Here is a 27,339-nt window from a genome sequence, read left to right on the forward strand (position 1 = left end):
CTGATTGGGAGGAGTAAAATCACTCTTAACACACCTCACACCACAGGAAAATCTGGCAATATAATATTAGGATCAAACCCTTTCCTGACTCCTTTAAGAAGAGGGGAGTCTGGCAAGAAATCAACCTTATTATCTCATTGTGTGTACCCAGCTTTAAGGGTTAAGAGATTCCTCCTTAAACGAGCAATCTTTGATCAAAAAGTAAACAAAAGGGTGGAACCCCACCAGAATTCAAAACACAATTTTAAACCTGAAACTAGTTCAGAAATATGAGAAAATCAGCAGATCTATCAGATAACAGATAGTTTGAGAACACAAAAATATTGTTTTTTAATTTGAAAGAAGAATATTAACACTCAAAATTACATGTTGAGCTTTTAACTGTCAGAGCGGCTCAAATTTGCCATGATGAAGTTGCTTGTCCATGATGTTATAGTATATTATCAACTGACAAAAATGTATCAAAATCGTATCTTATAGTTTCAATATAAGCAAGTGTGTGACTGTAGTTCTGTGATTTATAAAACCGTCATAAGGCCTTGTGTAATCTGATTTTGGGAAGAACTTTACATTGTTTTCTGTGTCCTCAGCTGTTTGGAAATCATTTTGCTGTGTTGCTGCTCTCTCCACCTGTCACTGCTGTCCCTGTGGCTAACAAAAGAGATAGGGTGACACCTGCTAAATTACTGGAGTACAAAATGTGATTGATTGACTTGTTGTTGGCCTGCCATGACCGCTGGAATGTACCTCATGTGAAAGGTGCCTCCAACAAACACTGTTCATACCTCCTCAGGTTACCTGGGCGGAACACAGGTATTATTAATCTCAGTGTGCTATTTCAAAAAAAGAGAAAAGAAAGACAAAAAAAGAATACTTTAAAAAACACTTTCCCTTTACGCACTTTTCTCCAGGTGTGGGTCATTTCACTTTGCTTGTAATGTGATAGGAGACTAATACAAAACACCTGACCCCAATGTGAAATGCAGCATATAATGTAATAAAGTGCATTGTCTGATTGGTTATGGTAATTCTTCATTTAGCCACAATAACCTACAGCTCAGCCGCCTCAAATCCAGTGAAATCACCTAAAACAGATGTTGCTCAGAGGTTCCAGATAGCTCTATGAAAAATGCCTCGTACCACCAGAAACCGGGTCCCCTAGAGTGTAGGAGTATCTATCTGCAGAGAAGAGCATCGGAGCATTGTTTTATTTTACTGTGTGGCATAAATCAAAAATTATAGAGGTGCTGAGAATAAAAAGCATTTGACATTTTTAGCGTGACAGTTCCGCCGTTCCCGTGTTTAAGTGGCGTTGGGAGCTTTGTGGAGCTAGGCCGAGATCTCCTCCTGTTAAGCACACATCCTGTAGGCTTTGTCCCATGGCAGTGACCTGATCCAGCAGGAGGAAGCAACCAATCAGGAAAATATTAGATCAGCTCTGGGAAAAATTAATAAAAAAATTCTCTCAAGTCTGCCTCACCTACTGGAGTGAACCCTGAGATTCATACACGAGAGTAAAGGCGTGCACTTTATACGCTTTCATCAGAGCGACTCCATTAAACTCCCTCCCTCCTCTGCAGGTTCAAATGATCTATGGACATCATGATACGCTTGTGGAAGGTGTTGTGTTCCTTACTGCCCATGTCCAGACAAGGGTGGTCTGTGCAACCGGATCCTTTGACATTACAGAGAACATGAAAACATGAAACATAGTTATTGATCACAGCGTCCGCCCTAATCAAATAGCACCCTAGTTTGTTTGAAGTTAAAAATGGTTACAGTGGGTGTTTACTGTTGCACTTCAGGACCCTCCAGCCGCTCCCCTCTCAAACATACACAGACAGAAGTGTTATTTGTATTGTTAAATTTACATTAAGTCCATTTTAATTGCATCAAGCCACTAAACAGATCTTACAATAATGGGCCTGACAGAGAAAATTGCAATCATCTGTGAAGAGCCTGCGGCGGTGTAATGGACAAACCTGATTAATTTAATCTTGTTGCACTCCATTATGGCTGCACTTTATCATTTCAACAGATGGAGCACCAAGAAATTAAAAAATGCTCTCAAGGATACGTGGCGCTTTGCATCCACTCGAACCCCTTTATCAGAAGGTGTGTGGGCTGCACTGTGGAAATGAAGGCCCGGACTGGAACCTCTGCATGAGTGCATTTTCCAACCCAAATGAGATTACAGGAAGAGTCAATTGATGCAACAAATCATCAGAATTGTCTCTTGATGTATCGCTGAAGGCTGTTAACTGCTGTCCATCCAATCTCCCAGTGCAATGAGCCGATATTATCAAAGGAGTAATATGACAATTGCTTTACAGTGTGGAGGCCATTCACATACGAATGGATGTTGCATTCATTCAAAGGAGAAGATCTGAAATACTAGAATAACCTGGTTGGATGGCTGTACGTTCAAAGGTGTGAGGCTTTGGTTTAATAGTGTATTTAGTTTTTATTCCAGGAATACCAAAAAAATTAAGAATAAAGAGCTGTTATTATTTTAATACCACAAATGTTGGGTTTTAACCCCGTTGGACTTCTTTTCTTCAGGTTGTTCCTTAAAAGTAGTTGTGCATGATCCCTAAAAAAAATATAATTAAAACAATACCTAATTTAAGCAGTGTAGCTCTTATTTTTTCAAGTGAGACCCTAAAATAAAGCAGTTTCTCATTAAAGTCTCTCTTCATTGGGATCTGCATGCACACAAGTAATTTTGAGTCTATTTCTCCTATACTTGCGTTAATTCTGATTATTTGTTGAGGCTCAAAAATGCCTAAAGAGGGAAAAAGAAGATTTGAATAGATATAATTCCTGAAACAAAACTTGTTTTCCACTTTAACTGCTTCTTTGGAAATTATTTCACAAATCATATTGTCAAATATTCGTTTTAACACAATGGAAATATGGAAAATTGAAGTATTTATTTATATTTATTGAGAAATTCCTGGTGAGATTTTTATTGTGATGGGGGAACCTATGGGTGGCGCTGTAGGTCACGTCCAGAGAAATATGAAGCGATGAGCTGTAGGCTACTTCATGTGAAGACTGTAATAACTCTGCATCATTAAGACTTTTAAGAAGAACTCAAGTGAGTTTTAATTCACATTGTTGAGCTAAATGAGATGTTTAATCTGCTTGGACTATTTTAAAATCTTCGATGTTTAATTGTATCATTCAGCTTAAAAACCCGTTAGTGAAAACAGTTAATCACAATATACTGTGCTGTGTATGGAGTTTCCCTCGCGCCTGGTACATTTGATACCGGTGGGCAGCGTGCGCGCACACGCGAACCTATCTTGTCAATTCATTGTAACCTTCCGAGTCTTCAGCGAGCGCCTGAAACTTATTGGCAGACACTGAGAGTGTTTCTTAAGCCTGTGTGTCTGTTCATTTTAGAGTTGGTCAGTGACTAATGTTCCTGAAAGCGGGGGAGGAAAAAGAAGCAGACGGAGACGCGGGTCGGAAGGCGTAAAATCCATGTTCCTGCACGGAGAGACTTGTTGCATGTGGTGACAGCAGTGATACAGCAAGGTAGGCACTAATGAGACGAGTTTACTGCGTTTGGTCTGCTTTGCTGTCACTTTCCTGCTTGTCTGCCTTGTATAATTGGCACCCATTTGTTTGTTTGTGAATTGACAGCGTGGTGTGGAGCTGTTTCCAAATGGGCGGAGACAGCAGTTACATGGAGAGGGACTATGAATCATAGCTCAGGATCATCTCTGTCATAAGGATCAGACATATAGACTGTGTATCCATCCGCCGCTATATGTTATGAATGGCTCACATTTGACAAAAACACAACACAACTTTAAATCAAATAATGTAATTTTGTCATTTATTTTCAAACACTAATCTCAGTTTTTTTTAAACCTACTTTAAATTGACTTTACTTTGAATGTTCAGCCTCCAAGGTAAGGCAAATTTACTGTGGTGCAAATTTAACATTAGCCCAACATTACCTTGACTTGCAGTAGTTGACATAAGAATCTGACATCATTCTTTCATTAAACCTGCACCTGCATTGTGCAGCGTTTTACTGCATTTGTTGTCTCTTATTTTCCCTCAGTGGCACAAAGAGTTAAAATTAACACACTTTCACTCCCAAAAATAGGTCTATGCAGGTAGTGGGAGCTGCACACAGAACATTTATCAAAATATAATTTGCCTTAAGTTAACATGAGTTGTACCTGGGTTTGACTCTCATTCATTCTGCCCCAGGCTGCAGTCATTTTTCTGTCTAATTACTTCCTCTTTCACTGTGCACCACACTTGACAGTGATGGATAACAGGTTAAAAATGGACATTTTCTCCTCAGTTGGTGTATGTTGGATTGACTCAAGCACACATGGTGTTCCTCCCTCAGACCAAAGGACCTTGAAAAGATTGTGTTCCCCTCTGCTTTTCCCATTCCAATATGATACAGTTTGTCTTCATTTTCTCCTAACTTGGACTCATTTTCATGATGTATAGCTGAAGCACATCATCAAGACAGAAGTGTAGGTTATGTCAAAGTTATGCCATCATGATTACAGTCCAGGCTGCAGAAGTATGCTGTGTAGCAGAGAGAAACAGTGGATTAACTGTGGAAGCTCTGATTGGATGCTTTTCTTTCACATAAAGAAGTCATCTCAGTCGTCTTTGTCAAATTAAGAAGCTGCTGAAACTGATGCACCTGAACCAACATGATGGTGAGTTCACTGCTGAGTATTGGTGCATGAGTGCATGGTTGCACAAATGATCATTCGGGACTATAAAGTCATTACAGGGGATGAGAATCTGAAGCAAATAATGTGTCCATCTTTTTAATCTACAAGCGTCAGGTTTACCGTCTCTCCATCTTGGCACTCAGACTATAGATTCAGACTCTTCATAAGCGAATACAGACAAGGAACATGCGTGAAATATGTACAACTTATAGGGGTTGTCTCAAATGATAATTCTCACTGCAGATTAATCTAATGATTATTTTTACATTACCCATAAATGTCACTGACCCATCACAGTTAGTCTGAAAATGACACAGCTCAATTCTTGTTTGAAATGACCAACATAAAGACATTCACTTCCTGCTCACACAAGGCGGGGAAAACGGCAAACTCACATTGAAGTGAGGAATGTTTGCATTGTGGATTTAGGTATATTTTTCTTTCAAACAACTACATTTACACAGCCAATAATATACTGTTAATTACACAGCACTCTTTTTGAACAGTGATTAAATTCTCATCCAACCAGGCCACAGTTTCCCTCTCCTGTCCTTGGATTGCACTGCTGGAATATCATAGTTCAAATCCATAACCTAATAAATGACACATCTATTGTGACTTATAGCCTTTACATTTTAAAGCTTTTTATTTTTCATAGGGTGATGTCACATCCTCTGAATGATATATTTTATAGCCGTCTTTATTGGCATTTGGGAATGTCTTGTTTTGTTTTGACCCCGTGTGTTTTTTCTTTTTGCTGCATTTCATATTTTCAGTCTCTGACCTGAGCTGCAGCAGCTGTGACCCAAAGATTCAAAGTCTGAATTCACTCTGCTTTTAAAAGTGTGGTAGCACAGCAGGAACACTGCAGCGTATCATGTCTGCATCAATGAAGAGGACAATTTTCATTCACACATGTAGCAGATTCCCTACCGTACTGTACATGTGCTTCACGTTTTCTTTAAGACTTGACTTCAGAGGAAAGTTCTCCAGTCTTTTCTCCTCACTTTTGAAGTTACATGCTCCTCCAATTACTGGGGCCATGCAGTCTCCCCTATGGTGTCCTTGGACAGCTCTTTGAGTGCCTGAAAATGTTGCGGACCATTAATTCTGGATTGTCTTCATCTGTTTGCATAATTTTCCCTCTGTAACCATTTTCCTCCTCCTTTTCACAGTCTGCACACTTGTTTTTTTCCACTTTTATAAATGCCTGAGTCTTCAAGTGATTTTTATATATTTTTTCTATACCACTGACAGTTGTTAAACTTTAACATCAGTCTGTTTTATGGTGCACAGCCTGTCAGCTGTGTACTGTACACAGCCTGTGTGTTTTACAGCCTCTGTGCTGATGTTGCTATTGGAACTCTTCACCTGCCAGCAGATAGGTTTACAGATGTATTCCGCTATATTTTTTATTCTTCTTATACAGTTTCAAAAAAGATATAAACCCACAAACTCAGCAGGGCAGGTAATAAACAGAAATCCATTTCACGTAAAGAAAAAAATCTGTTTAGCTTCCTTTACTTTTTGCATTTCAAGGTTTTTCAGTTAGACTAATTTGCTGTCAAGCAGGAGGTTGTTTTTGCAACTCAGGCAGACTCCAGAAATTAATTTATCCAAATAACCGAGTCCTCCTGGGCCATGGAGGTTGGGACACTGAGTGGCCCTGGTAGGCAAAGCCGCCTTTTGAAGTCTGGAATGTTTTGGCTGACTTAGAGCAGGCGACTGGAGTGGAGGGATCATTTTCACTGACCCATGGGATTTTTAACCATTTTCATATACTGAGAACAAAACAGAGAGAGGAGAAATGCCTGAGCTGATTTGCATCGACTTTGCTATCAATAACCGAGGAGGGAAAATGAAGTGGAGCTGATTTAAGGGGTCTTTGGATTTTTGGAACATAAAGTTTTACCTGTGTGGATGCCATGATGCGAGACGTGCTGGAAATTAACCTTCAAAGTTTCCAAAGTGTTGATCTAAACCTCTTTGTCCTTGATAGAAAAAGAGATATATTAATGCAATGCTGGTTCCATCCTAATCATACAAACACTGTGATTGAACACTCCCATAGTATAACTTCTCATTAGAGGCTCACACGTTACGTTGTTATTAGTCATATCCATCAATAAAATCACTGCTGTAGTTGTATTAATGAAATCAATTCCTATTTATATATCAGATCCTCTCCAGGACTTTAATTACAACAAGTAAATGCTTTTATTAAACAGGCCTGAGGAAATGGAAGTGCAGGAAACCAGGCGCTCCTGAGTAACGGGCCGCTTGAGTTTCCAGCGTAATAAATAATTCACAGCTCTGTGTGATGAGCTGCTGAGGACAGAGATCCCTAATGACAGCTTTTTATAACCTATGACTCAGCTGGCCATTATGCTTCTGACATCCCAACACAGACCACATTCCCCCTGCATGCTCGGTGCTCACTGTGCTCTCACTGTGCTCTCACTGCGCACTGCTTCACATTGACAAAAAGGAGTTATGTTACAGAGTGCTATATGGAGTCACTGAATGAAGAAAATTGAATGGAAATTGTTTTAAAATGAGATTATTGTTGTTTAATGTAGTCTTCTGATGTGGTAGATCTAAAGTGCTGAGGCTGTTTGTGTTTTATTTAACATACAGAAATGTTTCAGGGCTCTCTCTGTGTGATGTCTTTGAGGTTACAAATTATACAGAGAAAGATGGCGTTCATTTCTTGACATGTATGGAAGTGCTATTTGTTCTTTTAGTCGTTATCTGTTTGATTTGTAGTTTTTTGTCAGCTTATGTAGGCTTTGCACCTTTTCTTGCATTTCACATAAAAAAACTGCAAATAATACCCCGATTATTTTTTTAAACTTCACTTTAAACAAAAAACGAAATGATATCTACCTCCAAATCTGTACAAGTGTAGAATACAATTTAAGTCATCTTAAAACAAACACTTTTATTCTTCTCATTTCAGAATTAAAATCAGAATAAACTTTATTTATTGTGATCAATATTTTATTGATGTTTTTCATGACAGCATACATATTTATGAAGTCCATGTTAGAGTACATAACTTGTAAACAACTTAATTTTTGTCCTGAATAACCTGAATAATAGCTGCTCAATCCATGGTGACTGTCCTCCCCACCCCTAACCCGAGATCTCTATTAATAGAATATCCATAAAGAGAAATATGTACATATGTCACCTTCTCCAGAACAACTGCCAAATCAAACATAAACACCCAATTATTACCTAAAAATATTCATTCATGCTCTTTCTAATTGGTGAGTACTAATTGTTAAATTATGGCTACTGTCTCTGACCAAGATGAGACGGGTTACCTACAGGCACCATGGATTTTGGCTACAGAAAGCGCCATATTAATAACTTCCTTATAGGTATTAATACCCTGTGATACTGTGAGGACATGCGGAGGTTGCCAATGAAAAGCGAACATCTTTTTTGAAGTGGTTAGGCCAGCTAACATTATGTATTTCTGTAAGTACGTCAAGGATAGGTTTGGGATGTCATTAAAGGAGTAAAACAGCAGAAGCACAATGTATATAGAGATTTAACATTCTGATGAAATGTGGAAAACTGGGATATCTCTCTGTAATTCAAAAGACGTGCATAAATGTGGCAACCTGATTATCTGGGCAGAGATAATCACAAATTTGAGAAGAAGAAATTTCATGAGGTAATGTAGGATCTATGAGTGAAGTTAAGGTGTGTTAGTTGGTGATTTGGGTTCTGTGAAGAGTCAACAATAGTTCCCCAACTATCCTCCAAATAGGGCCTCAAGTTCCCCAGACCAGGGGCTCACAATCTTTTCTGCCCAAGACTCCTAAAATAGTGCCACTGTGAAATGTTCCTCACTGCCATGGCAGTGCACTGTTAGACGAATCTAACAACAGACAAATAGATAAAAAAAAAATGATTAAATTGAGGGTAGAAAAATAGACCACCTTTGTGCACAAGTTGTTGTGTTTCCCATGCTACTGTGAATGAACCTGCTGGCTTTGATACCATCGTTCATCTGGCTCAGTCACCTCAGACATCTTTGCATGGTTTTATTTAAAATTTAACCACAATATTCATTGATAATTATGAATAAAATATAGTATTTTAAATTGTTTTTGTTTTTGGAAGGCCTTTCACCATCCCCCTATACGTGTTTCCTGACCCCTACTTTGGGAACCACTGCCCGAGATCTGTATCTAGAAATGGTTGCAAGAACAAACTTTATCATCACTCCACCAAGTAACATGTGAGCTCTAAAAAGAAAAGAAGAGTATAACAATTAGTGAATAGTATTTATCATCTATATGACTGTATGACATTTGAGCAGTAGTTCTGCCCATTAACCACACTTCTAACAAGATTCATTTATCCCTCTTTGGTTTGTCTTTGAGTTGATGAAAGTGTTTGAAAACTGCAATTTTTGGTTGAAAGTATCTGAAACATTTCTCTGTCATAAATATAACTGTAGTTGTTAATTTCATTCCTTTGTCACTTTCTTCATTAGTTCCATGCCGGAGGGGCTGGGCTCACCTTAAGTCCTGCTACTGCTTTAACTCCTGCTGCTCCTGCGTATGTTTGAGGTAAGAGTCTGGATAATGGAGTTCCTCCGGTCTGCTTTAGTCCTGTGACTGATCAAGTGTTAGAGTGTTTGATTGGCATAATGACACCATACCCCCCTAGGTGAGGTCACTCTGAGTGACATCTGGGCCTATTACGCATCATGCAGCTCCCTGAATGAAAGACAAGGCCTCATGTGGTACTGGCTGATATCATTATTGTTATCATTTCCAAACCTCAGCTCTCACTTAGCATAGGTGGTTAATATTAGATGCAAAAAATGATCCAATTACTCAGGCCTCTGCTTGTGGTTGTCCCCAGAGTTAGTGCAGGGAAATAAATCTGGTGGCCTTGATTAAGTACCTGACAATAGAGTTAGCACAGCACTAGTGGTTTATAGTGATACAGCGGACATGCACAATTAGGCCCACCAAGTAATTTACTGTACTGCTTGCAGGTGGTGACCCTCCGTGAGCATGGGACCACCTCAGTAACAAATTAACTCGTATAGTCAAGCTGAGTAGCAGCTCTGTAGGACTTCCAAATAAAGCAGAGCAATCAAAGATCATAAAGAGCCTGATGCATATTTCAAATGTGTTATATTTTGTTCTGGTGAAAGGAATAACATATGGCACCAGGTTTTTCATACGTTATTTTCTTGAGAGTGAATGATCACTTTTATACGTTGTTGATCTTTTTACGTCAGCGTGCACCGTTCTCCTCTCTCTGCTACCTATTAATTATGAAATACTGTAGGTCTCGGCCGTTTCTTTTTACTGCTTCTTCCTGCTGAACTCGGTGTGAAAGGCTGCTGTTCTTAAAAAGGTGTGTAAAAGTAAGAGCGGGGAAAGTTCCCCACCAGCAGACCCCACTCTCTAAAGGATTATGTCATCCGAGTCAAAAAGGCACGGCTGAAGAAAAATAGCTTGTTTCACACATGATAGACACCTTAACACATGGAGCAAATGGAGCGAGGTATGTGGCTACTTCTCTTTACTACAACAGGACTGCACTTGCCTCCATACACAGGAATCCATACATTCATTCAGAGGGAGAGCTACAATGCTAGTGTTTGGGATTTTAGAGAGATTTGTTTCTTATCTTGAAATCACATTGATGATTTTCCTGCAGTAAGAGAAGAAAACCCTGAATGTCTTAATGTTTACATGCTGTGTACTCCCCTTTATGTCTTTTAAACTCTTTAGATTGGGGATCAAGGACATTTTTATTAATCTGCAAATGTAATTTGTCGTGCAGTCAGGAGTAACCACATAACCAACAAACAATGAGCCAAAATTAAAAATATAAATATGTAAATGAAATCCAAAACAATCACATGTGGAGAGTCAAAGGGTTCATGGCAGCAGGGACAGACCTTCAAAATATTAGTCCTGCATCTTGCATTTATTATATACTGCTGTTTAGTTGATTAGTTTACAGACAGGGACCATGAACAACACAACTGCTGAGCCAGAGTTAGCTGAAAAAGCTAATTTACATCTGTGGTCCCAGGAAGATCTAAAAAGCATACAAACAATCTAAAAATATAATATTCAAACAACTAAAAACAATACAAAGTTCACAATATTATGCAGTTTTGGAAATCACTGATTGAGTTCCACTTTTCTGCAGCTTGGACTGAAAATGCAGATTGTCCAAAAGCAGTTTTCTTAATTTTACCTCTTGTAGAAGCCCTGTTCTTTCTAGCATAGTTCCAGCTGAGTGACATGCATTGTTGAAGTAGTGGTGGGGTCTGATCATGAATCGATTTACACATCACACACATGTCTGAGAAACAAAGAAAACTGTCAAATGTTAATAAATTATACTTCTGAAGGAAGAAACTGTGATGGTAGCTCCTCAGTTTTTTATTTGACTGTGTGTGTAATGTTTTAAGAGTGGTCAGCTCTGCCTGAGACCAGCCTGTGACACAGTAAAGTAGAAGAGAAAAAAATCATAGAGTGCATGAAGAGCTTAGCAATGGCTAAAAGTAACACGTTTCTGGAGACATTTTTTACGTGTTTCTTGACGTTTATATTAGAGTCAATGAAAACAGCCAGAAACTAAAAATGCCCATCAGTTTTCAGAACCTCTCCATCAACTGTCAGCTTGATGTTTATTACTTCTCTTGATAGAAAAATCCATGCCCACAGTTTTATTCCATGCCTACAGAAACAGTAATGAAAAACAGTGCCCTCTTCTGCTGGCCTGCCTGCCTGCTTCTGTCTTCCGGCCCTCAGATTGAAACATTACTTCAGGTTTGGTTGTAGTTTACAGAGTGGAGACCGCTGCTCTGTGTCTGTGGCTTATCAGCCTCTTGTACAGGTCAGATCTGGGCTGAGTGGCAGGACCCCTGGAATAACTCTGACCACCCTGATCCCCACTGTCAGCACGTCGGCTTTAGCGTGAGGGGATTTCATCAAGGCCGCCACAGTACAGTGGTCTCCCTGCTCCACATGATGGACCACTGCTGGGCGGGCTTCCTCAGCCTGCTTGTTTCATGAACTGTGCGCTCTGTTGATTCTGTGATTCATCCAAAACACAGAAAAATAACTTTATGTGTTTTACACTTCAAATTGTAAATTATTCTTAGAGTGAATGATAATCTATTATATGTTAGCCCTTTTATTTCCAGCTCTCTGCTACACAGCCTTCTATTTTTATGTGCGTCATTAATTCATGACGAACGCCCTCAAATAGGGAGAAAAGCTAATTGGCGTGTACTCCAATGATGTAAGCAGCACCACACCACTAACAGCTGTGTGTGGCCCTAAAACGCTTGCACAGCTATTTTAAAGCTCCTCCAATCCAAAAGAAATATACTGTACTGCTACACCTGCAATGCAAGCTGGTCCTGCAGAAAGACAGTGTTAGCAGAAGGACATTTAATGTGTTCCCCTGACAGAGAGAGGATTAGTTCTGTTGAGCTCAGCTATTATATTTGTGACCCTCTGTCAAAACTAATACACCAGCAATTATTAATACATGAAGCCCGTCTTTTCTGAGATGATTGCTTTTTCTATTTTTAGTAGATATTGTGAGTGAGCATTGGTTGGAACAATTATCACATATGTCATTCATGTTTTTTTAATCTACACAGATGCTTTCTGGAAGACAAGAAAGAAAATGCATGAATAAGCTTCTGATTATGAACGCTATTTCCACTCACCCAATTAGGAAATGTTCCCAGGTTATTTCCACAGATGCAAGTAGGACTACTGGAACAATATTTGGCATTTATGCTACTGATGTTTAATCTCTCATTAGCCTCTAGGTGACATGAAATGGCATCAAGCTCAATCTTAGGTTTGCCAATCAGAGGCGGGTTGAGTGACAGGCACAGAACAGCACATCCCTTATGTAAACCCTTCCTCTACCACCACGAAATTAGAGTAGCTGTTGCTACACGCCGCCGCCTCCTGCTTCTACACAAATGAGAAAGTAAGCACTCCGGTTCAGAAGTTCACATTTTGGATGCGTGCCGGAACTACTTAAGGCCGGTGACGTTTTTCAGAGGAACAGGTGGTCAGAGTGACATAATTCTGGCTCAGTGTTTGGATCCTTAGAAATTAGGCCCTGTTGCTCTGCCAAAAGGGTCATTACTCTGTCAATATGTATGAGCGCAAGTTTATCCGACTTATTACCAATGTAAACTGATAAAAGACAAAATTAAGACGCGAGCAGGAACACTCCTTTACAACAGCTCCCTCCGTATGTTATAGATTTCTACAAACAAACAGATAAATAATGCTGATATGCATCCATCTTTGACATGTCTCAAGGCTTGGCTGAGAAAGCTATTTATTCTCATACACTGTTAACTCCTGGCACGTCTGCGTTAGAGAGGAATGCCATTCAGAATGCAGAAAATATATTTAGTTCTCGCCAACAGACAGCAAAAGGCACCAGAGGGTCTAGCCCCTGTGTGAGAACAGTTATTTCTGTCGCAGTATGGACTTTCAATTACTGTAATCTGCTGCTTGACTCCTTCAAGAACATCAGGAGCCATTTAGAAACATCAAATGTGACACCTACAGGACATATTGTAGAGGAATATCACCTTATTTTTGGCATGTGACTGATTTATGCACTCTTTATTTTGTATCTTAACTGTCAGTGGAGGTTGGGATCTCACTAGAAATTGAGATTTTCTCGCCTCGTTTTAAAAGTAGTTAATACCGTCTACAGGAAATATAGACATGAAACAGGAAATTCAGTTTGAACATCTGCAGGCCTTTTGTCTGATTAAAAAAAATGTACGGAAGAGGTTTAGGGCCACTGAAAGTTTTTTGGGTTAGGGCCAGAGGAAAAATAAATTGGCTTTTTTTAATCTGACATTTAGAAAAAAAAGACAAAATTCTGACTTTAATTCAATAAACTTGAAATTCTGAAATAAAAGTCAGAATTCTTTGAAAATAAAATTCTGTTTTTTTTTTGCTGGCCTAACCTCCAAAGTTTTTATTGGCCCTAATCCTCTTCCGTAAAATAATCGTATCTAAGTGTTAAAAAAATCTGCAGTAATGGTTTGACATGCTGCCCATTCATAGATAGGTGCTTATAGACGTTGGAAATACCCCACAGCTGCAGTCTGGCTGCTGCTCCATATGTGATCCTCCTGTCAGACCTCTCTACCACACACAACAAGTCTCAATCGCAGCTTTACAGACGTGTGTCCAACAAATGTCCACACTGCAAAATGAATCTACAGATGTTCTGCTTTTACTCAATACTGATTCGCAACAGTCCTTTTTTGCACGTTTTGTGCAGATGCGCTTCACTTTTTTTTCTTGTTATCAGCATTAAACTCTCCAAACCGTCTGCATGGTTTTATTTTAGGAAACCCTGTGAGGTCCGAGCTTATATTTGGTGGAGGTTTTACCTAAAGCTGGGCAAATCTCATAGCAAAGCCTGGTGATTCAAACAGGGATGAACAGAGAACAATGCCTAGATAAGTGAATTACCTACCTGGTAGGAACACACAGAGCCTGTGTCCTGAAGCTAGGCAACTGGCAGGACTGTGTTTGTATAAGGAAACAGTTGAGCAGCTCCTGCAAACACAACTTATCTGGTTTAATTGGTGTGTAATTCCTGAAGAGTTGTCTGTTTTTCTTGACCTGCGCAAACAATAGAGGGAGTTTGAATGGTCATTGAGTGGTTAACTGGAGAATCTCTTAAAGGGTAACACATTGTTGGTATTGTTTAAACACTGTTTAATGTTTGTGTTCTTCTTGGTGTAATCTCATCTTGGAGTCAGACCGTGACAAAACTGTTTCTATGAGTTACATTTCTTCTAAAATGCTAAAATATTCCAGACTGACTGAACTTAAAAACAAACCCTGTTGTCTCCTTATTTTCTGCTAATCAACAATTAATTAGGTTATCAGCTAGACTGCTGAACTCACAACAATCCGTTGTACAAAAATTCACCAACTAAATAAACAAGACCCCCACACAACAAGACAGTTAGTTACTGCTACATGTTTAAAAAAGGCTTAAAGCTCCTGTGGAAAGTTTTTAGATGATAATGAAGCAGACTGAAATTAACAGTGATGCCTCCTAATGACTTACAAAAGCAAACAAGACCATCAACGTAAAGACTGACAGTTTTAATATTGCACTTTTTAAAGCTTGTATCTTCTGCGAGAGATCAGCAAAGAGAGACGGGGTTCAGCTCTGTCCACAGGGGGGCGCCTAAATCCAATATCATAATAACTTGTGCACACATTTAATATTTGGAGGAATCTAAGTGTATTTGGTAATTACCTGTCTCAATAAAACGTTTTAAATGTCCTGGAGGAGTTCCTGCTCAAGTCCCAAACCTACAGAGATCTCTAATGAAGGCTTTACCTTCAAGGCAAGCATATTTCTCCAAATGACAGTAATTGTTTACAGACATGTAGGGTTATGGAACTGTCTACACACTTCACTGTATGTTTTATTTGTTGTTAAAATACAAATGTTATAGGTCTGTATCATATCCAGTAAGTGATGGAGGAAAGACGTTTATTTTTCATTGATTTTTCAGCGTTTGTGTCAATGAGTCCTCCTCGTTCCTCCTCTAACTGTAAACGTCTATATACTTCATCCTGATCAGTTTGGGGGAGACTTTCAATGCTAATTGGTGCTGTGCTCTTTCGCATATTACACTCCGGCTGCCTGTTAATTTTCCTGTTTCCGCCAGGATGAGAGTCAACTTTTCACCCCTTCCTCCTTGTTCTCTTGACATCAATGTAGAAGTTTTGTACTGCTGCATTTAGTGAGGAAACTTGACAATCGGATAGCATTCAGGTCCCCTCTGTGGATAAACAGCCAAAATGAGATGTGTGGCGTTTGAGTGAAAGTAAAAAAAACAGGTACTTCACAGTAAAGTCTTGAACGTATGTTGGCATTTAAAAGAGTAGACCCTGAATATAATATGATCCCATTTTTTCACATGTATTTCAAAGGAAAAATGTGTCTTTATTCAGACCAATATGTTTATTTGTATTTGTGAAGACTGCAAGCAAGTGTTTCCTGGAAATAAGAGACGTATATATAGTGATGTAATGACGTGACTCTTAGAGGACTCTCAACTCTGAACTCTAGCACCAGGGCCACTTTGGGGTAAAGGGGTATTTATGTACTGCTCTGTTTTAGTTATATCACTTAGTAAATTACTTGATATTGCTTCTTGTTTGTCGCTGCAACACAGTAGTTGCTTGTAGAAGCAAATATATATATCATTTATACTGAATTTATACTTGGTATCAGAACAACTTTATATGGATTGAAACAACAGAGTTACACTCACAGGATTGTTTCCTATATTACATTTATCCGTGCCCTCAGCTTTGGAACAAAATCCATCCGGTTAAATAATGAGAAATAGATTTCTTAGTTATTTCTCTGTTCTGTTGTCATGAGCAAACAATACCTGTACCTCCTCTCAGCACTCAAACTTTTTAAATGTCCTGGAGGAGTTCCTGTTCGAGTCCCAAACCTACAGAGATCTCTAATGAAGGCTTTACCTTCCAGGCAAGCATATTTCTCCAAATGACAGTAATTTACATATGATGTATTTAGAGAAGAAGAGGGCAGGCTAATTCTATTTAAAGATTTTCCTTTGTTTTAGGAGTCATTAGCAGCTAGCTCAAATCTAATTTTTACAATTTCATCAGGCCATCTTGGAAAGCCTCTGTGAGCTCATCAGAGAGGAGCATTTATTGCTAAGTGTTCTCTATTGCATTAGCACACAATAAAGCGGCCAGGGACTGCTACAGACGTTTATGTGGAATCCAGTTAACACTCCGCCAATTCGTTTTTTATTGGGACACAATCAATTTTTATTCATTTTAAAGCCAGAATGCTTTCTTTCATTGTGTGCCTCCTCCAGCTTATTACGCCCTAAACTAATTACTCAGTTGTTTTCACAAAATGATAATGTTTATGTTAAAGATTTCCTCTTAGAAATGCAGGACAGAGATGCATGTAAATGATTTGAAATGCTCTGTCACATATGTTTTTCATTATCACATACTTACCTCTATTTCATTCCAGCTTCATAACTGCATTCATTTAATTTGTATCATATTTAGCTCTTTGTTTTTAAAGGCAACATTTTTTCGTCACTTGGTTGCAGCATAAATTTGCCATTTTTAATCTTCGTTGTTAAAAGAGGAAATTTAGAGCCTGATGACATTATGTGATGCATAATGGCAAATTAAGCCTTATTTTGTGAGACAATTCAACCAAATAGAGTTGTGATGTTTGACTTACAGATTAGTGTTAAGAGAAGACGCTGGCCTGCTTCAGAAGTTTCTATCAATAAGAGAGTAAGAGTTTAAATGCAGCTCTTTAGTGTTTGCTACATATGTTTTCAGAAACATACAGTCAGGTTTATATTACATATCAAAAGCTCCTGCTGACATGAGCACAGAACTACATCAATGTGTGTCTGACAGCAGGCTGAGTTCTCTTGCTGCGAGCTGCACGTGTGCATCCTCACTCCTGTGTGATAATTAGAGTGCTTAAGTGCTTTTGGAGACTCGACAGACCCAGATACCCTCTTCCTCTTCAGCCCCTCCTCTCATTCACCAGGAAGGTCTTTAATGGCTCCCGTTTGACTCTGGTATCATTTATTGTTTGGTATCAGATGAACTCCTCGTACCCTTCACTATTTTCACTCCTGCACATTTGACCTAAGCTGTAATGCAGGCAACAGATGTCAAGTCTTACTCTTTGCCCTCCCATCAGTAAAAAGCACAGGCATCCTCTGTTGGGTGTTACATTTCAATATGCACAAACAAAGAATATTCATAGCAGTATCCTGTGATGACAGGCAGAAGTGTGTGTGTGCATGCCGATATGTTTTTCTCTTCCAGTTTTGGGATCTGTCCTGATGCAGGCTCCGGGATGCTTTCAGCACATTGACGAGATGACAAGTTATCATTGATCCGTCCTGACTCAGTGGGATCCATTAAATAATGTATGCGCTGCTGTGCATTACCAATGCACTCTCCTGTCCTCGACCCATTAGAGGAGCAGGGCACGGGGCCCCTAGCGGCTCCAGGCCCTCAGAGGTCCTCAGGCTTTCATTTAATTAAATTATCCCATAATGAAAACTCCAGTAATGAGATTAATTTTAATTATTTATCAGCGGCCGATTTGAGGGAGAGGCTGCGTTAATAATGCATGAACAGGCTAAACATTTTTCAATTCATCACCTTTTCCTTTTGTTAAAGGTGCAATTTATTAAGTGCTCTGCAGCTGCTCGAGGTGATGGTGCTGGAGATATGGACGACCAGGCCCGGAGGTCAGAAAGAAGGGCTTGACTGTCATCTGATAACGTGCAGTATTTTACAAAATCAGACCAAGATGTGAGCTTTACTGTGGAGGGAGCACAAGTTTCATCCTGCTTTACTTTTCTGAAAAATCTGCTGTCACAGTTTCAGCAGTCCTCAAAAAGACAGTGATGTTTTCTTTAGTTTCTTAAATCTTTGTGGATTTTATATCAACACCTAGAGGCAGAGGAGTAATCAGAACTATGCCTGTAATTCTCTGCTGTTGTTTGTGTACTTCCATCAGGTTGGCATGTTGATTCCCCTTGTGTGAGCACATTAGAAGACTTTGGTGTCCAGCCAACAGAATTGGGGAAGATTGTGGACTGTCACACAGTGTGAAGCTGTAATTAGTTGGCATGGAAGTGTGTTTATTTGAGTTCCTGGGCTAGAGACATAGCAGAAACGGCGAAGATGTGTAAGTGGATACTTTGTCGGAAAACAATTACTTTTGTGATTTTAAATGAGCACATTTCACATCTTCATAACTTTTGCATCAGCTGACAGAAACATATAGGCTGGCAGAGCGGCAGAAGTGGCCCAGGGCAGGAGACAAGAATGTCATTGGGACGGTGAGCCGAGTGCATTTATCAGGCCTTCATCAATAGTCGATTAATAATTCAGGTCGAGTCTGGGGCTTCTTTAGGGCAGGGTTTCAGCTAGCTTGTAATTTTGTAAATTGCATAGTCATCATGCTATGGACAGGCCAGGGCGCTCTGAGAGTCTGTGTGGAAGCAGGTCGGCCTTTTGGTTTATTTAGTGACAGGTAGAAGAAGAGTTTACACAAGATGTTTACTATTTGGATTTACTACTAATGCTCTTGGGACACAAACATCTTCGTTAGGACAGAAACAATACAAAGACCTGCTTTTAAAAAACACAACATTAAGGTTTCTATTAAGAGTAATAAGAAAGAGACGAACATAATCGGACGTTTAACAAGCAATCCACTCAGTACTCTGCACGCAATCATTGTCAGAGTGGATCCCTTGCTTATTTTATCTTGGCTGCAGAATGACAAATGTTCAAAATGTCACTCAATATTCAGAGAGCAGCTTTTTTTCAAACCATTAGTCCCACCCTGTGACAGATTCTTCCCCTGGCTGTCAGAAAACAAACAGCGTTTCTTTCCATTGTGATTCGTTCAAGATGCCTCGGCCCAGGTGCAGCGTTCAGTCTGAAGCCAGTGAAAGAGCAAAACCCCTCAATTACCCCTGTCTCCCCCAGCTCTCTGATAAATCCCATTCACCTGACCAGTCTTACCTGTTCTGCATCCAAAAGTGCGCTATTCTTCCACATTGTTTCCAAGGCAACTGGAAGTTTTGGTGACCTATAAAAAGTTGCTACTCCTGTAACTGATCCGAGGCTCGACGGTTGTTTGTTTCCATGGCAGGCTGCTGAGCTATATATAGGACGTTGTAGCTTGTTCAAGTCACCACAGAAAGCATTACCAACAATTTAATTCATTCATTTAGAAAAGAGAGATTCTTGTGTTTGTGCTAGATTGAAAGTTAACCCAAGGTCTGACAGGATGTTTTGAGAATAAAATAACACCTGAGGCTTCAGAAGCTGAGTCACAAAGTGAAGAGGAAGATGGTTTCACACTCTCAACCCAGAAGCAGATCCTTGTAACAAAACGTAATGTTTGTTTTGGAGTCAGAGGCAATGCCCCGGACGGCCGGAATTCCTTTGTTGTGGTTTGGTTTGTGTTTTTAGTAAAGACGTGCAGAGCTGCTGGTACTGATGATTCATCCGTTCATCATCAGAGGTCTCTGGCAGTTCATCGTGTCTCCATTCACCCAGAAAAAGGTTAATCAGGGAACCCTTCTTATTAAAGTGATAATTTATCTGTGAATCACAGGGGTTGAAAAGGTAGATTCATTATCAAAGGTGTCGAGTACAAAGTTCAGGAAGGGATCTCCCTCCAGGCATTTGGCAGCTGCAGCAAACTTCACTCCAATTTCAGATTTTGTCTCTAAGCTCTTGCTGTATTTTAAGCTTCTATCCACAGTCGTCTTTACATGCATGTTACTGGCACAGCTTCATTTTGTTTCTAAAACATTTCAGTTTGAATCCTGTAGTCTTGATTATGAAGTCTAATCGATACTGCTTCTTGAAAACCAAATGTAGATACAGGAAGAACCTTTGAGTCCACAGATAATATTTAAAGAGGTTTCACAATAGATGGAATGAGATGGACTTTTAAAAGAGGTGAGATATCGATAGGAATCCATTTAGTTTATGGACCAGATACATTAAGTTAACTAACAATCAATCACCCCCGTCTTCAGAGCTTTTTAATGCACGTAGATCTGACATGTCAATACATTTCCAGCGTCCTGCTCACTCTTAAGTCCATTGTTGTGGTTATTCACCTGCCAGAGTCAGATTGTTACTTCACTCCTGCAGGGCACCTTTTACTGCACAGAGCAGTGAATTCCAGTAACACTGCTCTGCAACAAATACAGCTTTAGTGTGGAAGAGGGGGAAAAGTGTACAGCTGTGGAATTTGGAGGGAGAAAACAAATTAAAAAAGTATGTTTCACTGCACTCGGTCCGTGTCCTCTAGTGCAGGAGTTCCCAAACGTTTCACTCAGCGACCCCCAAAATATAGATGCCAAAGACTTGCAATCCCCACTGTCCCTCGAAGTGATTAAATGTTGCTTCATACTTCTTTTATCTGGTCTATGTGGCTGTGTATCCTGTGCCACTGAGAATTCACCTGCTGCTACTGATGCTTTTGTGAATTTACTGTAACTAACCCTAACTCTGACTGTAACCGACCCTTGTGTATGAAATGCGCTACACAAATAAAGCTGCCTTGCCTTGCCTAATCTCAGGAGTCATATGGCAACAAAGAAAGGCAGAAATGTAATTTAAAAAAATGTATTTGCAAGGTTTTATCTCAAATTTAACTACTATTTTTCATAATATTTTTACAATAGTTGGTTAAATATGTCATTTTAGATTACTTACTTTCAATAAAAAAAAATAACGTTCTGGAAGACATCTTGTGACGCCCCCACTAGTGTCTTGTGACCCCCCCAGGGAATCCCAACCCCCACTTTGGGAACCCCTGCTCTAGTGCAGTGGTTCCCAAAGTGTGGGAACACTGATGAAGGGGGTCTTTAGATGCCTTCCAAAAAACAATACAAATTTAAAATGATCTAAAATTGCATAAATTGCTATTGTTGTAAAATGACTACAACAATTGTCACTTAATATTTTGATAAAATCATGTAAATAAGAAAAGTCATCCATTTTCTTCTTTGCCTTGCTGCCACATGACTCCTGAGGAAGTTATGCTGCTTCTAGCCTTTTTTAGATTACAAAGAAATATGCAGGATTTCTGATTGGCACTTTAGTTCTTGCATGCAGCTGTGAGCAACATTTAACCACCTCAGGACAACGAGGGGTCTCAAGTCTCTGGTTATTTTGGGGGTTGTGAACTAAAAAGTTTGGGAACCCCTGCTCTAGTGGATTTAAACTGGCATCTTTGCCTCCTGTCTGGAGGAGGTCATGTGATGATTTCATCCGTCAAGTTTATTCATCTCTTTTTTTTTTTTACTGTTGCAAAATGGCAAAGTGGTGTGAAATTGTTCAAAGGAATGGCACTGTGGACACAATATGGTGAAAAAAAAGAAAAATTACGCAACTGCTTTTCCTCAAATCACTTGTAAGAAGTTCCTGCCAGATGAGATACACCATCTTTTCACACAGTACAAAGGGAGTGTGTGCTTAAAGCAATGCATTGCAAATTTCATTTCCTCACGGAGGAAGTCACCTTTTAGCGGTCCCTCAGCTGCTCCAAACACATCAAGAGGAAACAAACATGGAAAGTTGGCATATCATTTAGTCCAGTCCGTTTCTATTTAAGTCTTTCACAATGTTATCTGAATGAGCTGCATCAGGAATCTTCAAGCTTGGACGTCTTGAGAAAGCGGACTCGCATTAAAATTGGACTGGTTTTGAACCCGCTGTTATCGGCACCCTTACGTGGATGATGCAGTCTTTCCTTTTTCATTTGAAGACTTTCATGCACAGCTCTTCCAGCTCACTGGTTATTGATGTACTGTGTAGTACTGCTGTAGTAAAAACACTAATGAAAGGCTGTCTCCGTTACTCATGATGACGCCAGCGACAAGTACCAGACACATGCACAGAAGTCACCAAGAGGTAGTTCAGTTCAAGGCATTAGCATAAATGTCAGCACTCTCCTTGCATACTCCTAAACTGCGATTACAGCATTGGTTATTTCCGAACTTCTTGTCATGCCTGAAGTCTGACTGCTGCATGATTGGAGGCAGCTTGTAGTTCAGCAAGCCGCTAATAGTTCACACTGTCGTCCGGGCTGTGAAAAATTGTGCAGCTCAGCATGTTTCCTGCTGTTCTGTAGAACGAGTGACATTTGGTGCCTGGATAATCTGAGCTTCGTCTTTTTTAAGTGCCTGATAAGCCCAGCTGTTAAGGGGTTAAAAATGACTGAAAACTGGTGTCCAATGGGAATGTCCATTCATCACTGTTAATACCACTGCTGTGTTTAGATGCATTTGCTTCCTTCAGAGCACATGTGCATGCAGGTTATATATAAATTATTTTCCGGTCTGTATTATTTCTGTTATTTTTATGCTGGATATAAAGCTGATTGGTAACGCCACAGGCTTAAATAGCCTTGTGAAAGCTCTTGTATTCGTCCTTTGGCACACATAGGAGCAGAACTTGAATGTGGTTGCGTATTCTGTCAGTGAGACAAACCGCTGGCTTGCACAGCTCTGCCTCTTTTGTAACTGTATTTAGTTGCTAAGCAGAATGGCACAGACCCAATCTAAGTGGCTTTCATCTGGCCAATTCAAACAGACGTTTGACCCCAGACATTTGCCTAATGTGTTTTTGTTATGTGGACTCCTGGCTTCACAAATGTCACAGTGGCTGGACTAGTGGGGGTTTGGAGAGAGACTCAGGGGGGGCAACAGGAACAGGGAGGCAGCCTAAGGGGGTGGGGTTGCAAAGCAGAAGTCTATAACCTCTGCATTTTGTACTCTAACCCACTGGGAGTTGGTGGTGTGCTGAACATAAGTTCCCCGTGATATGACCGGCCCCTCCCTCCTCGCGGGCCGGGAGCCACTAAAGCCTGCTGATGAGCGGCCCGGCCCCCAGCGCTCTGCTGACCTGGACCCAACTGCGCAGGCAGCTGTGGAGGAGACGGGGAGTGCCACATTTCTGGCCGCCCGGGTCGCGCAAGTCAGAAGCCGTCCCAGACAGTTGGAGCAGCCCTGACAAATGCTGCCATTAGAGGGGTGCTGAAAATTTATTACCAAACATATTGGTATTTTAGGGTGCAGCTGACTTAGATTTAGTGGCATTGCTGATGAGGCTCAGTCTTTAAACTGTATACCAGATTACTCCCAGAAACTTTCACAACTCACAGCCACTCTATTAAGGGCGACTGACATGTGCCCTGCTTCAAAAGTTACAGTACCAAGGTTCACAAATTTAAAAGTAGAGCTCGGGCAAGAAGGGAAACTTCAGCAAAAAGAACAGGAAATAAATGTCCTGGGTTGATCAAGTGAACTTACATTTAAATCTATTATTCTTTAAGTTGAAAAAATGTAATTCACGTTTTTTTTTCAAGACTCAAAAATTGTGTTTATATTCAAACTTTCATGTCGATTTTATACGCTGCAGTTAATCAGATGTCGAGATGCATCATAATATGATTGTCTTTTTATTTATTTTTCTAATATGGCAGAATGAATGTGTTGTGACAAGACTGTTACCATGGGTAATGTAACATATTTCATTGTGTTGTAGTTTATTGTATGGTATTATATCCTGTCACATGTACCATATTGTACCACATCCTAATTGTATCGTTTCTTTGTATCATATTGTATCGAATCATGTGAATTGTATAGTTTCTTTGTATCGTATCGTATCGTATCGTATCGTATCGTATCGTATCGTATCGTATCGTATCGTATCGTGTCATGTCATATTGAATCATAGCGTGTCGTGGTTATAGATCTGTTGAAATGATAAGCCTGTCTTCCCTCACAGAAATGCATATAATAGCTTTTAAGGACAAGCATAACATTTTTTTTTACCTAATTTTATGAATTTAAGCTTAATTGACTCGTATTATTCTCCTTAGCATTAACAGGCTATATATCCTGAGTGTATTGCCCTCTGTGATACTTGCAGCCATAGTGATGTCTCATTCTGAGTAATAGGTCTCTAAAGTGTGCTTGTATGGCTTTTTTGGGGCCATTGGAGAGCAATAAAGTGTCTGTCTGAGGATTTTCGGGGTCCTCATAGACTTTCCCCAGGTGTGGCTCAGTGGTCATAAAGTGTAACTTGTCTCTCATGGTGTGTGCGTGAATAAACGTGCCTGCTGAGTCCTCTTTACAAAAAAAATAGTTGTTAAACTTGTTTTTTTACTGAAAAAGAAAAAACTAAAGACTAGTCTTTTGAAGTAATTTAGAAAAGACTGCAAGCTTTATTTTGTGAGAAGTACGGATATTTTAATTCAGAGCACGTTCTGCCTGTTTAGTTTGGATCCAAGATGGCTACGACAACAAGGTCCCTCTGCTAATCTAAGTCTGTGACGTCCTCTGAGGTTTACCATTTCCTTTGTTCCCCTGTTGTGTGGAGGGAAGCTCCGATGTATTTTCATGTTGAGGTATGCTGTGTTTACTTTCATCACTGCTCCTCGGCGAGGCAGGCAGACCTGATGTTTGTTTATAAAGAACCCGGCCTCTTCACTTGTAACTTTCATTCACCACTTGAAAGCACTTGACTTGCTACTAATTTACCTTGAGGGACTTCAAAATTATCTGTCTGCACTTTCAAATCTCTTTTTTTTGTTGTGGTGAAGACTTGTCATCAAAGTTTTTCTTCAGAGTCTGATGAAAGTCGGACAGATAGATGGTTATGCAGAGAGACATCTTTAACTCAAGGTAACATGTTTCTTTGGCTTGGAAATGGTTGTTTTTGCCTGTCATTGTTGCTATGCTTATTACAGAGTTAAAATGGAAACACAAGCAGCTGGAACAGAAGAGGATTGGGGTAGAATTGAAAAAATGATCTTGATCAGGGTATGTCACTCGGTTGTTTTCCACAGGAAACTATGCACATGAAAAACTCAGGAGTATCCAGTTTATAGCACTTATAGAGCTTTTTGACTAATTGCCATCCAGCAAACTTTAATGTGCCACTTGTGTCAGGGGCAAGGCTATAGGGCGGGAGGTTTGTGTAGTTAAGGATTTTTTAGTATTTTCCCCTTAGTCAGTAGGTGAACACTTCACCTGGTAATGCTTGTATAAATATATAAAAGCTGTTATTTTATCCAAAGTTAGCCCAAGTTCAGATTTCCCTTCTTGGGGGAAGCTTTGGGGTGTAACGCTCTGTTGAGACCCCTGTCAAAAAAGGAACTTGATCCCCCGATGTGTGACGTTGTATAAACACTGTAGTGGTCCTAACCAAACAAATTTGCAGCATATGCATATGAAAATATTGCAACTGTGTCACAGGGGTGTCAGCATTTCGTTTCATCTGCACTACTTGATCTCTTGTCACAGTGTCCCTGCACCTCTCACACTGTTTATGTTTTTTTTGTCAAGAAGCTCACTCGTGGAACAACAGACTAAAAAAATAGAAGAATTAAATCTTTCAAAGGATTGCAGTGAGACGTACATTAACTCTCCATTCCTTATCTCCAAAAAGGAATGAGCCGTTTGGAAGTGAGTCTATTTTCATGTGTGAGAAGCTGAGTGGATAACCTGTTGGCAGTGTAGGACAGTGCAGATCTCTCTTCACTCTAAATTGCAGGCAGGCATCTCTGAAACCCCACATGAAGACCATTGAGTCCCATCAAGATAATCCTTAATAAAGAACGGCTTCGCATTTAATCTTAGCTCACTTCTCAAATTTCTGACTTGATATAGTTTTTGGCAAGTGGTGTTTTAGCGCTGATGTCAGTCGAACGGTATCAGTGCATCTTTTGTTAAGCCTCCATTTGGCAGATGAAGAAGGTTCTGTTAAGTATACAGTTTTTATAGCTGCAGAAAAGATTATTACATTTCTCTAATTTGAGCATCTAATGAGGTGTCTGGTGTATTATGTCGCAGTGGCTTTGAGAGTGTAATATTTAAATCAGTATTTTTCATCTGAAGCAGGAACCACTAAAGGACATTTTCCCCAACGTTTTGCAGGAGATACTCTGCATGCAGCAGACTTTGATTTTACAGCATATAAAATTGCCATCACGGAACATCCACAGATACTGTGAGCTCGATTGGAGCCCTGATTCAAAACATACCATGCAGCTCTGCATGCAGGAGAGTCCTGCAGGAAAATCTGAGTTTAGTCTTTGAGACATAAACAACACTGGATAATTATACTGTGCAATTTGAAAATAACTCACTTGCAAAATTGCATCTCGGGCTAATTTTATACAGCTGCTTATTGAAAAAGAAGAGTGACAGAGAGAACGCACAGACTCGGCTGGCATGTTTGTCCCTCCTCCGCTATTAGAAAAAGTCACCTGAGAGTCCCCAAGCTTCTATTAGTCAATTGAGTTATCTGTTGAATGTGCAATATATTTCATGCTAAGATATTGAAACATGAGCGTATGTGGATTACCTGTGGGCAGAAGAGGAGGTTGCACTTGTCCACATCATTACTGCAGTGTGTTTAAATCAGGAGCGCTGCAGTTCAGATCTATTTCTGTCAGCTCCTTGTTGACTGCTGTTACAGTGGCTGCTCGGCGTTGACCTGCTTTCAGTGCGGGTTGTGAACTCTGCAGCTGATCAAGAAGACTTTTGCTATTTTTTTCAGTTTTTTATCCCATATAATTCAGTGAATGAGCTCTCTATGTGACACACATCTTCATTTTTTAAATTGTATCATCACCGACTGACCATATGGCAACAGAGCAGACAAGCAGTGCATACATAAGCCAACCGCTAACACAGTAAACTATTCTTCCAACCGTGGGTGTTCTTCTTCTCTCACCACCTCTTTACAGCAGTAAATGTATGATTTCCCCTTTCTAGGTAATCATTTTTCAGTATTGCCGTTGTTATTTTACCCACAGTTTTATTATGTGGAAATCAAACAAATTTAAAACGCTCCATTGACCTCTCAACCATCCATTACACAGATTGATATTCTTGGAAAAAAACGACATGACATATTGAAGCAAAAAGCTGAACAAGCCTCATCACCAGCTTGAATAAATC

The 27,339-nt window shown here is 39.8% G+C and overlaps 1 protein-coding gene across 7 annotated transcripts in view; it reads left to right on the forward strand.

Moving 5' to 3' along the window:
* The first annotated feature begins 3,014 nt into the window (after positions 1–3,014).
* The window catches only part of eya1 (EYA transcriptional coactivator and phosphatase 1), a 63,780-nt gene continuing 39,455 nt past the window's right edge, over positions 3,015–27,339 (forward strand). For 5 of the 7 annotated variants that reach the window (XM_034707011.1, XM_034707014.1, XM_034707010.1 and 2 more), the window contains exons 1-2: positions 3,282–3,543; positions 9,232–9,307. The gene's annotated coding sequence lies outside the window, so the exon portion shown is untranslated. Of the gene's footprint in view, positions 3,101–3,266; positions 3,544–9,231; positions 9,308–27,339 lie in introns of those variants that run through there. The other 2 variants (XM_034707016.1, XM_034707015.1) reach the window with 2 other exon arrangements.

Source organism: Notolabrus celidotus, chromosome 17 (assembly GCF_009762535.1).
Source record: "Notolabrus celidotus isolate fNotCel1 chromosome 17, fNotCel1.pri, whole genome shotgun sequence".
Taxonomy (NCBI): Eukaryota; Metazoa; Chordata; class Actinopteri; order Labriformes; family Labridae; genus Notolabrus; species Notolabrus celidotus.